The following is a 9,662-nucleotide window of genomic DNA, read 5'->3' as shown; positions in this document are numbered from 1 at the left end:
CCAGTTGAATTAGACCTCTTAATTGCATTAAAAAACAGAAATTAAATGTTATAAGTGCAGTGTTTTGGCTCAGTAATGCCACCCAAAAAGATGATAAAAATTAGAAACTGTTCTAACGGTTGGTTATTTCTTGGTATGGTTGCTAATACGTAGTAATACGAACCGGTATGTACCGGTTCATTCAGTGAGGTTTATGCCCAATTTTTCGATCATCTTTTACTTTCAGTTTTTGGGGCAACTCTGTGTAACTATTCAGCAGACAAGTATTGACTTTTTTTTTTCTTCTCCTTCACCACCAGCTTCAACTATATTAGTAACCTCTGGATCTGTTGAGTGAACATGCTGATATATCCAGTGTTGGTAGCCTGTGACTCAAGTGCCACAGAAAAATAAGTATTAACTGGAAAACAGATTATTAGAGTGTTAGGTTGAATTTGAAAATTGTAATTGATTATGGGAGTACACTTAAATGTGTAGCCAATTCTAAGGATAACATTTAGAAAGCCCAACAAACTCTTTATGCTCCTATTGGACAGATTAAAATGAGTCGAATTTACTTTTAAAATTATGTATTGGCATTTGAAATTGAGAATTGGAGAATGTACCTCAACTCTGATAAGTGTCAGGGGAAGACATCCTTCACCTTCAATGACGTGTGCTTTGTTTTATGCTCTAATGATTGTTATTTTTCTAGCTTACGTGTGCAACAGGGAAAGCAGTATTTGTTTTGACTCCAGGGCAGTAGTTCTGAAGGGGTATGAACTGCTCTTGCTGGCTATATGGGAAATGTTGCTTCTTCCTCAGATGACAAAACCAAAGCTGGTCTATCTCTTTTTCCTACTTAAAACACATTTTTGGTGTTTTATAGTGGTGGTTGCATAAACTATAGTGCTCTAAGCCATTTTAACACCTTATCAGCTAGTCAAGGATTTCACAGTGTCCCAAAATTTCCAGATTTTTTTCTCCGTGTGCGTTTTGTGGTGTTTGGTTCAGTGGGAAACCCTGACTGGCTATGGAGCTTGCTTTTCTCCTGGTGGGACACACCATCATGGCAGAGGGGATATGTGTATTCTTTTTGAACAGAAGAATAAATAAGCTCATGTTTTTGAATTTTTCCCTCTGACATGCATCACTGTAAAATTGGAAGTTAGCTATTAATTTCAGGTGCTGGACTCTCTATGCCAGAATTTCCTCAACAAAATAACACTTCTGATTTTTTTTTTTTTTTCAGTAGCATTCACGTAGCAAATATGTGCTATCACTTGCAGTTTCGAGTAGATTTACTGACTTACTGGAGCACAGAATTAGAAGGAAAAAAAAAACCCACACACCCCACTTTTCTATATGAATGCCATGTTGGATTTTGAAAGTCTGACACACGTCTCTGAGGACTAAGGCTGGTGACCAGAAAGAAAGGAGCCCGCTAGTGCTAATTAATGTGAAGCACGGCTGTGATACGTGTCACTCAACATAGCTTTCTTTTTAATGTTCTGAATTTCCAGTAACTGTTCACGTTGGTAGAATCAACTTTACGGTTTTGTTATAGCTTAATAGTGGCATGCCTTAACATTTTATCTTTCTGTAACAATAGCAACTAATAAAATGTTGGAGGTTTCCCAACTAGTACCAAGAACAAATAATTTAACCTCAGCTGAGGAGACCTTGAACGTTCTCCATGTTTTATATGCCTTTTCCAATGCTGAGTGTGCTAAAAGTGCTGGGGGTTTGCTGCCTGATGTCTAGGGGAGTTGGCAGAAATTAGGTCGCTGATACAGGAAAGACCTCTTTATGTAGCAGAGTCATCTGTTTGACCTCTGTGGCAATTCCATTTCTATTCTCTTAAAGTTAGATTGGAGTTAGGAAAAGCCAATCTTAACACTTAGTTGCTAACAGGATATGAAAGGCACTCTTAACAACGTTCACCAGCAGCCTAACGCACAGTTTCTGAACCATTTTGGTATTGAGCATTTGTACTTACTGCTTCCCTCAGTTTCTGCTGTCTTGGTATTACAGGAGGGATACAGCCACTTGAGTCATGCTTGTAGGCACATGAAGGGTTAAAAGGGCTAGTTTTGTCATTGTCAAAGGCCTGATGGGACAAAAACGAGGAGTCTGAAGAGGCAGAGAGAGCCTTGTGTCAGCTGCCTGGTTCACAGTGCCACCGTGTGGGAGCCTCTCCTAGCCTTCCTTCAAAGCCAGGGTAACTCCTGGCCCGGAGCAGCACGGTTTCTTTTGCACTGAAGGCTAGTTGCTTTATTTTATTTTTGAAGGTTGTTCTCTCTTACTGCCTGCCTCTGTAGTTATCGTGGTGTTTTTTTCAAACTGCAAACCACCCAACCTCCTGCTGTGAGTATATGTCTGGTGCGCGAGCTTAATTCCTTTCTGACAGGACAGACCTGTATGCACAGAACCTCCATGCGCAGCAGTTAAAGCAGTCACGAGGCCAAAACCTAGAAGACCGCACACTATTTTTTATTTAAGAGTGCGTTTGATGGTTTAACTCAGATGGTGAACTGGTACCGAATTGTGAGTGCTTATTTTCTTATTTTTTTAATTGGGGCTTTATCCATTAAAAGACTGTCAAGAGTTATTTCTGGGTTTTGTTAGATTTCCCTTTCACGTGCACTTTTTTAATTCTTCAAACAAGTTGGGTTTTTTGCAAAGAACTTGTAGTCAGTTAATTGACTTGTTTTAAAAATGATTTGATTAGTGTAGGTACTGCGTGCATAGAAATTACTCGTTAAAAGTTCAAAGACTTTATAGGAAGTGTTGATGTGCAGACACAGCAGTTGCACTGACGTGATACCGTGCCAGTTTTGAAGGAGCCCTAAATTGTCCATTGTGTCAACTTGCAAACGAATGGATTTCCCACCAAAGTTGGCACAAGGGACCGTAATGACTATCATCCCGGCTTCCTGTCACTTGTCGCAAATGCGGAGAGTCCAAAGAACCGTTTCCCTGGTATATCTGCAGTCGATGTTTATCTTGAAATGGTTGCCTACACAACGAGGAGGTTCCCCTGATCTCATAATAACGAATGTCTAATGTGAAGATGAGAAACGAAGCGCAGTTAAGGCTGACAGTCGGTCTCTGACTTCTAGCAATGCAGTGAGGGGTTTTCTGAATCTCCCGGCGTGATCTTCACCGGCACGCTGCAGTACAAAGCTTCATCCTGTCGGCTTAGCCGCAGCCTTCTCCCTAGTTTGAGATCCTTTTCATTAATGTGTAACTCTGATGTCTCTGTTTTCTCACCGGTCATCCTTGCTCCTGCCGCGGGGGCTCGCGTTGCTTGATTAAGGGTATGGAAGCATGTGCGCAGCTGATGAGGTGCACGGTGGCGGTGGAAATGTCTGCCTGCTCCTCTGCCTTCTGCCAGGAGGAGGTGCTTTGGATTAGGGTTGGCTTGGCGCCATGTTAAAGGAATTTGTAACAAATTCAGAAATATTTCCAACCCTTGAGTACACCAGGCTTTTTGTTTGTTTATCCTTGACTAGGGAGGGAAGAAGGGGGGTGAAGAGACAGAATCAATGGTAACTTACCCAAACTGCATATAAGTTGTGTTGTGTTAAAAAAGAAAAGAAGTTTGCATCTGTTATACCAGGGCTTCCCAACCTCTTTTTGATATGAGGTATCTTTTTTTTTTTTTTCTTATAGGGAAACATACCATTGAATATGTTTTGATTGTTTTATCTGGTTTTGTTCCCTTAAGCTAAAATACCCGAGCCCGCCTCCTTCCTGAATTTCACTATCTGCTAGTAAGGCTGTTTGTTGGTTGGGAAGCCCTGAATTCAGCTGAGAATGTAACAGTTTTGAGGGTTTTTTGGGGGTTTGGGTTTGTTTTGTTTTTTTTTTTTTTTGTACAGTGCTTTACATCTGTTTATACTGGACTTGTTTAATACAAAATGGTACTCCGAGGTCATTGGACAACAGTTCGACCAGATTTGATAGCTAACATTTAGGAGGAGTTTGTTCCCTATGTAAGATGTCATAATGCAAATTTAAATAGACTCAATAAAATGCATGAAGTGTTCATTTTGTGCTTGATCATCACTCCTTGGGTTTATTCTTCTTACGGTGGGAATGCGCTGGAGTAAATGATGGTGGATGTGGTAGGAATTTATTTCCTCCGTACGTCTTTTCCCTCGAGGCTGGAGAGAAAGGAAGGAGCCGGAATGGTATCAAGTGAACTTGTCGGAAGAATTTATCGCTCCTTAGTACTTAAAACTGAAGCAATAAATCTCACTGTGTCCTAGGCTTCTGTAAATCTGTCAGTGGATAATGTGGGATACCAAAGCCGTGTCTGCAGGTTGTCCTGCAATTAGTAGCTGCGGCTTTTACGGGTGCCCGTCGGTACCAGGGCCCAGTGGTCGGGGCTGAGCCTCCCTAGAAATACACTTTGCAGTGCTCGGCGGCTTTCGTGAGCAGCTCTCACATATGGCTAAAAGCTTCATCCTAAAATTAGTAGCTGATGTACGTGCAAATGCTTACTTGAGTGGGAAGGAAATTTTTTAGGGCGTGGGAAGCTATCTTTATTATCAGCGCTTCCCTCACCTCAACTCTGTTCCTTGAGTAGGAAGTGGGAGCTGCTCCCCGAGAGGGGCATGATGACATCGAAACAAGAGAAGGGGTAGGAAGGTGATGTATAGCTTGAAAACATGCAGCACCCGGTGTGTTAGGTGCCCCGGCGGCGGGTAGCAGTGTCACAGCTGGGCTGATGCTTGGCAGCACTGAGAGTGATGCTCTTGTTCGGGAAGGAGGAAAGTCGTGAGCTTCTCCGCTGAGTTGGGATTCTGCTCCAGCTTTGCTCTCCGTGGGGAGAGCTCCTGGCTGGGGGTGGTTTTTCTCCCCGTTCTCACATGCTTCGTCTTGAGCTCGGTGGTCTGTCTTGCTCCGCAAGTGCACGGTTCAGTCTGACATTGAGTCTTTAACCCAGGCGTTAACCTTTATTTCGGGGAGTTCATTCACAAAGCGGTTCCCACGCTTCCTGTACCAGGAGCTCTTTGCCAGGCTGCCGACTCCAGCCCCGCACCTCCCTGCAGGATGGCCTTCGGCGCGGGTAGCTCTGCATTTGTTCCTTAAAAGCTGTCGATCAACCCCCAAATTGCTTTAAGAGTCCACACCAACCTTGGAGCATGTGTCTGGCTGAATTCATCCCCATGTTTGTTTTCTTTAATATATTCGAGGTCTTTGTTCTGACCTGTAAAACTTTACATAACCTTGTTCCTCTCGGTGCTTAAACCCTGTAAGCTGTTACATTGTCCTACTCCTCCCTTCAGGGTATATTTCCGTGGCAGATCCAGACCTTCCCGGTGGAATGTGTTCGGCCGCTTTGCTGGTCCTGCTGCTGCTTGGGAGGAGAAAGGCTGCGTTTGGCGAACCTCTCCATCCCAGGGCGGTGGGCGTGCAGGAATAACCACGCACTCGGGAGCTTCTCGCCTCCAAATGGGCTCTTCTGACTGCTCCTCAGTGGGATCGGGTGTTTGGAAATAGAGTGGTGGGGAGAAAAGCAAAGGCTGCCTGCTGCTTGCTCGCCCTTCCCAGCTGTTTCAAGGGTGATTGAACCTGTTTTGGGGCTTTTAGTGTAACGAATCTAAACTCAGCTCTGTTGTGGCTACCTAAACCCTTACAATCAAGTTATGGATAGGGAAAACTAAACCCACTTTTTAGTCTTAAACTGGAGGGGCATTGTCTCCGACGCTAATGAGATGCTGATGCTGCATGCTCCAACTGTTCCCCTGAATAAATCCCCTGTTAAGCCCAGCATGTGAAAATCCAGGCGTCAAGTCCCCGCAACAATGATTACTTCATAAAACAGGAGTCATCCCGTATCTGCCGAGGGTTTCTTGAGTTCGGGCACCCTATGCCATCAGGGTCCTGGGTTTTCAAGGAAAAAGCCTACAGGGCGGCATCCCTGCGATAGCGTTGTGGGATTCGGGCCGCGGGAGCTGGACGGGGACTGCGGTGGGTTCCCCGCGGCTCCGGCAGCGCGGTGCCTTGTGCGGCACCAGGAACGGAGCCGGCCGGGCTCCTGGGCGCCAGCAGAGATGGTTTGATTTCTCGGGATGGATTTGCAGAATGCGATTTCTCCAGGCTGAAAGTTTGAGGCCGGTGGGTTTTTTGCTCTGGAGCAGCGGCTTTGCTCGTTGTGACGGGTCCTGTACAAAATGCCAGGGAGGAAAAAGTGCCTGGCTTGGTTCCTTGGCTTTGGTACCTGCTCTCACCGTTCTTTGCACAGCAGTGAAGTGGCCCTGACGACACCGCCCCAGACCGAAACCCCACGTGTTGCCCTGCGTCTGCAAAGGCTGGTGGTTGGGTCGATGCTGGAGGGTGTTACGGGTGTGAAAGCTCCCGAAACGAAGCGCTTTCAGGAGCCCGCAGGGTTCCTCCCCTGACCCCAGAGCAGGGAGCCGTGCCGGCATGCGAGCGGCGGCGGGACCGTGGCACCGTGCCTGCCGCGAGCATCGCTCGCCGCCGGCCGAGGGGGAGGCAGCGCCAGGCAGGTGGAAGGCAGGAAAACACGCGGTGGGAGAAACGGCTTCATCTCCGAAATAAACTAAATAAGTCCTAAACAGACTTGGAAATGACCGGGCCTCTGCCGCTGGCGCCTTTGCGATCATCTTGCTCTAATTTGTAAAGAAGGATCTAAATAAACTGAAACACTTGTGGGAGGGGGGAGGCTGGGGAATGCCCTGAAGGCCGAGTGCTGGGGCTGGCGGCCGGGAGGGAACGGGGGGCTGGAGTGATGGAGGGGGATGAAGGGATGAAGGACAGAGGAAAGGAAGGGAAAGAGAAGGTGAATTAAGCTGAGGGAAAACTAAGGCCGGGTGAAAAAAGAAAAGGCTTTGGAACTGTGCTCCTCTGAGTGGGACTGGTAAGACGTCAACGCAGGTGGAAGGAGAACTCGGGTGGGAGCAAAACCACGGGGCTCCTGGGGCTCTGGCCGTGAGGATGCAGGGCCGGCCCAGAAGAGGAGACCTGGGCACGGCTGTCCGGGCGGCTCGGGGCCGCGCCGGAGGGTGGCCGGCGCTGCCGGGGGCGATGCGGCGTTGGCCACGTACGCCGGGGCCGGCCCGGCCTGAGCAATGTTCCAGATGAGACGACAACAGATTTATAACCGTGAAATCCCGATCCTGGGCGGAAGAGGTGCACGCCAGAACAATAGCTGGAGCCTGGGAGGGCGGCGGGGGCCGCGCGCGGGGCCCCGCTCGCACCCCACCCCGCAGCCCCGGGAGGGGCTGTTTACACAACCCCAACGAAAAAGCCCCCGAACGCTGCTTGTGTTTCCAACGTGGGATCGAGCGGGGCTGCGGGTGATCGGGGGAGACTTGTTTAGTGCGGCTGTTGTGCCAAAAAACAAACAAAACAACAAAAAAAAAAAAAAAAAAGGAAAAAAAAAAGGAAAAAAAAAAGAAAAGGAAAAAAAAAAAGATTAAAAACGCATACCCCGAAGCCTCGGCCGCCATCAAGCGTGCGCAAGCCAACGGCTCCAGCAGCGATCGGCGCTTCTTGCAGCCCCGCGTCTTTCTCTCCCTGGCGGGGCGGGCTCGGCGTGCGGCGTCTCCGGCAGCAGCTTGGGTGTCGGTGGATCCCCGCCACCGGGACCACGGGCAGCCCGGGCTCTCCCCTCCCTCCCGGCCACACACGCCTTCCTGCTCTCTTTTTCCCTTCTCCTCCTCCTTCTCCCCCCTCCCCTGCGCTGTGTTTGCCTTAGATCTAAGCATATATTTTTTTTTCCCCCTCCCTCGCTTTGCCCTGCTGCCAGTATTAAGCGGTTTCCCATACTGCATTTAAAAAAGCCCCTAAAGCCCAACCCGAAAAGGCGGCGAGCGCAGCCCGAGCTCACCCCCCAGCCGCGCCCTGCGTGTTCTCCTGGCGCATCCCGGTACCCGGCCGCGGGTGCCGCGACGCCCCGGCGCGATGCTCTCCCGCGGCTGCCTGAGCCGCGGCCCCGGCAGAGCGTGGGTGCGGCTGAACAGCCCTGGGAAGGGAGCTTTTCCAAATTATTGCTTCAAATAATGACAGCGAAGCAACGGCTCTAGGAAAGATTTGCATTTAGAGGCAGAGATGGTCAAAAAAACCCTCCTGCCGCTCATCAGGGCGTCCTTCAAAGGCACTTGCAGATGGGGTATTTTTTTTCCTTTGGTGCTTTTTTTTTTTTTTTTAAAAGGATTATAATATTTAAGTCCTGCAAAAAGAAAACAGATGGAGAAGAAGACAATGAAAGAAAACAAGCCCAGCCCGGAGCCCGCGGGGAGAGGAGCAGAGGAGCGGCTGGGCACAGCATGCGCCTGCGGCGTCCAAAATCCCGTCGTGCAGGCGGTCAGCCTCCCCCGACGGCAGCGCGTACCACACCACGGATATATATACATGTGCGTGTACATATGTATAAATTAAAAAAAAAGCGTAACTAAATGTAACTATAAGCCTCACATACGCCGTTCGCACGTATCTAAAACGCGTATGTGACGTATAGCTATTAAACTAATATAAAACATCGGCATGTGGTTCGTATTTAATATATAAGGTACGTGTAGATTTTGCGTTTCGTAAGTTCAAATACAAACTGTGCTATATAATCAGCTCGTTTTAACCCACGAAGTTGCCATTTTCATGTACGAATAGATATACGAATACTTAACCGTTGTGTTAATCAAAACGTCCCTTTTTTGTTGCTCTTGTTGGTTGGTTTGGCCTCTTCCAGTTTGGTGCCTTTATATTGAAAAACTCAGGGTTTTGCTCTGATCTGGTAAAAATACCTTTTTTTACCCCCCACTTTTTCCTCCTTTCCGTCTCTTCGGGCCAGACCCAGAAGCCTGCATGGGTTGGGGGGAGGCTCCACGCCGCGGGAACGGGACGCGGCAGCACCTCTCCTCGCTCTGGCCCTGCACGCGCGGCACGACGTCCTCCGGAGGAGCTCATTCCCTTTGAATCGCTATTTACCGTCTCTTACCTCCCGGTGTGGGGTTTTGGGGTTTTTTTTTTTTTAATATTATTTGCAGTAAATAGCTCCAACTTGAAAAAGGATTGAGATGCACGTTAAAAAAAAAAAAAAGAAAAAAGCCTGAGCTATATAAAACTAATGCACGTGTCAGCTTTCATCTAGTCAGATAAAGCACCTACAGTAAACAAATCGTTACTATAAAGCCTTGTCGTCAGTGTCTCACGGCCTTGGTAACCTCACCTATGAATAACCATCCCCGGTCTTTCCGCCCTCACCCCTCCCATAACTGCTCTTATTGACCAAAAAGATTAGCTCTCCCGTGACCAGCGCTGCCACCCGGGAGGCCTCACCGTGCCTCCCGACTGCTGCCAAAAGGAAGAAATGCTGCTGCTGCTACTACTAAAAAAAAAATAAATAAAAATCCCTGGTGCCGTCCCTGTGCGAGAGCCCCGGCGGAGCGGAGGTGCCGCAGCCCCCCCAGGGATGCTCCCCCCAGAGCTGTGCCCGGGGCAGCGGAGAGGAAACCCGCCCGGGGGGTCGCGGACACCCCTCTGGGCTCTCAGGGATTCCTTTCTTTCTTATTTTTAGTTTTCGATGCTTCGGGTGGCACAAAGACCGTCCTCCGCCCGCCGCCACCACCTCCAGCTCTCACCCTCAGGAGCCTCTGCTCCCCCGTTAGGGACCGGGGCCTCGGCACAGCTTTTCCTTTTGATAAAAATAA

Source organism: Phaethon aethereus (assembly GCF_964289735.1).
Source record: "Phaethon aethereus genome assembly, chromosome: 10".
Lineage (NCBI taxonomy): Eukaryota > Metazoa > Chordata > Aves > Phaethontiformes > Phaethontidae > Phaethon > Phaethon aethereus.
Note: the sequence above shows the minus strand (reverse complement) of the source record.